This window comes from Orycteropus afer, unplaced genomic scaffold (genome assembly GCF_000298275.1).
Source record: "Orycteropus afer afer isolate SDZICR_OR568_19922 unplaced genomic scaffold, OryAfe1.0 scaffold00020, whole genome shotgun sequence".
Classification (NCBI taxonomy): domain Eukaryota; kingdom Metazoa; phylum Chordata; class Mammalia; order Tubulidentata; family Orycteropodidae; genus Orycteropus; species Orycteropus afer.
In genome coordinates, this window is record NW_006921607.1 from 4,947,798 (window position 1) to 4,951,104 (window position 3,307).

A 3,307-nucleotide genomic window follows, 5' to 3' on the forward strand; every position below is an offset into this window, starting at 1 on the left:
GGCAGACCGGCCGCTCAGAACCCAGTCATGTGATCCATCATGGGAACCACCACTCACAACTGGAGTCCAGCCAAGTTGACACATCTTCAACTATCACAATGCCCATGGAAGCAGCAATCAGGAAATCAAACAGACCTTTCAAAGTGTTAAAAAAACAAAGTTGTCACCTTGAGGACTAAGGAGTACCTGACCCAAGCCATGGTGTTTTCAATCTCCTCATATGCATGTGGAAGCTGGACAATGAATAAAGAAGACTGAAGAAGAATTGATGCCTTTGAAGTACAGTGTTGGCAAGGAATATTGAATACACCATGGACTCCCAAAAGGATGAACAAATCTGTCTTGGAAGAAGTACAGCCAGAATACTCCTTAGAAGCAAGGATGACAAGATGTATTTTGGACACGCTATCAGGAGGGAGAAGTTCCTGAAGAAGGACTTATGATTGATAAAGTAAAGGGTCAGTGAAAAAGGTAGACTTCCAAGGAGATGAGTTGACACAGTGGCTACAACAATGGGCTCAAACATAGTAGTGATTGTGAAAATGGTGAAGGACTGAATGGTGTTTATTTCTATTGTACACACGGGGTTGCTATGAGTCAGAACTGACTCAGCAATGCCTAACAACAATAACAATATAAACAACTTGACATTCATAAATTCAACAACTTGGAGGAAATGAACCAATTCCTTGAGAACCACAAACTATCTACCACTCAACCAAGATGAAATATATAACCTGAATGGACATATAATTTAATTGATTTTAATTAAATCCTCCCCAAAAAAGAAATCCCCAGGCCCAAATAGTTTCATATGAGAATTTTGCTAAATCTTTAAAGAATTAACACTGATTCTATGCAACAATTCCCAGAAAATAGAAGACACTTCCCAACTCATTTTTTATAACAAAAACAGTAGAAAATAGAAGACTGCAAACCAATATTCCTCATGAATATAAACACAAAAATCCTTTAAAAATATTAGCAAATAGAATTTAGATATCTATAAAAGAATTATATATCATTGCCAAGAGGGGTTTCTTCCAGAGATTTTGTTGTTGTTTTTAGGTGCCGTTGAGTGGTTCTGACTCAGGCAGCCCTATGGACATCAGAACAAAGTACACAATTCAAGGGTATCAATTCGTCAATCTTCGTCATTCACTGTCCAGCTTTCAAAGACATATGAGGTGATTGACAATGCTATGGCTTAGATCAGAAACACCTTAGTCCTTAAAGTGACATCTTTGCTTTTTAACACTTTAAAGAGGTCTTTTGTAGCAGATTTGCCCAATGCAGTTATCGTTTCATTTCTTGACTGCTGTTTCTATGGGTGCTGATCATGGATCCAAGTAAAATGAAATTCTTGACAACTTCCATCTTTTCCCTGTTTATCATGATTTGGTTTATCGGTCCACTTGTGAGGATTTTTTATTTCTTTATGTTGGGGTATAATCCTTACTGAAGAGTGCAGTCCTTGATCTTCATCAATAAGTGCTTCAAGTTTTCTTCACTTTCAGCAAGCAGGGTTGTGTCATCTGCATACCACAGAGTGTTAATGAGTCTTCCTCTAATCCCGATGCCACATTCCTCTCCGTATAGTTCAGCTTCTCAGATTATTTGATGCAGATTGAATAAATATGGAAAAAGGATACAACCCTGATACACACCTTTTCTGATTTTAAAGCATGCAGTATTCCCTTGTTCAGTTTTAACAATTGCCTCTTGTTCTATGTACAGGTTCTGCATGAGCACAATTAAGTGTTCTGTAATTCACATTCTTTGAAGTGTTATCCATACATAATTTGTTGTGATCCACACAGTCAAATGCCTTTGCATAGTCAATAAAACACAGGAAAACATCTTTCTGGTATTCTTTGTTTTTAGCCAAGATCCATCTAACACTAGCAATGAAATCTCTCATTGCACATCCTCTTCTGAATCTGGCTTGAATTTCTGGCAATTCCCTGTCTATATACTGCTGCAATCATTTTTGAATTATCTTTGGCAAAATTAGACAATGTTCTGCTGCTCCTCTAGAAATGTAATGCTGGTTAAATATTTGGAAATTAATCATTGTAATCCATCATATCAACAAGCTAAAGAAGAAAAATGACATGATCATAGCAAAGGATCCAGAAAAAGCATTTGACAAAATTAAACACCGATTAATGATAAACTCTCAGAAAATACTAATTGAGGGGTGCATCCTCAGCTTGATATAGAGCATCCACAAAAGTCCTACAGCTGGCATTACATTTAATGATGAAAGATTAAATGCCTCCCCCTTAAGATTGGGAACAAGATAAAGATGTCTTTTTCCCTGCATTCCTATTCAACACAGTGCTGGAAGTTCCAGCTGGTTCACTAAAGTAGAAATAGAAAATAAAAGGCTTACAGATTGGAAATGAAGAAATAAAACTGTTAGCATTTGCAAAACTCAAAATTATAAAAAAAAAAAAAAAAAAGAAAGAAAGAAAGACTAGGCTTACTGGTCTGATAGAGACCTGTGAAACCCCCAAGCCTGTAGTCCTTAGTCACCCTTTGGGCCTGGAATTGAACTCACTGGCACGGCTTCTGGCCGAACAATAGACAGGTGTATAAGGTGAATATTTACATCAGGTAGGTAAACTGCTTAGAACAATCAACAACAGGAGACCAGAAGGGCAGTATTTGCACAGGGACATAACTCAGAGGGCAGGAATGCATAGGAAAGAAGGACACATGGAAAAGGTAATCACGGGGAAGAAGTGGGAAGAGAACTGTTACATTATGGGGGTTACAATCAAGTCATGAAATAAAATGTATACGAACTGCTGTATGAAAAATGAATTTGCTCTGTAATTTTCACCCAAATCAAAATTTTTTTAAAAAATTGAATATATTTAAAAAAAAAAAAACCAAAAAACTGTTCCTATTTGTAGGTGATATGATTAGTTTTATTGAAAAACCAAAGGAATCTACAAAAAAATTCCTGGAACTGTTAAGTGACTCAGCAAGGTCACAGGATACAAGATCAACACACAAAAATCGATTGTATTTCTATATACTACCAATGAACATGTGAACAGGGAAATTTCCAAACAATCTACCTGAAATTTAGTGACATTTACAATCACAACAATTGTAAACCTATAAAGCATGTAAAATATTTCTGACCTTATAAGTACAAAATGATGATTTTTTTTTTTTTTTAAGATTGAAATAAGTGGCAAGACTTTTCTTGTTCAAGTATTGGAAGACTACATGGGAGGTACAGACAACAAATATGAACCCTTTTGCATATACAGTACTGAGTTCTCAGTGAAGG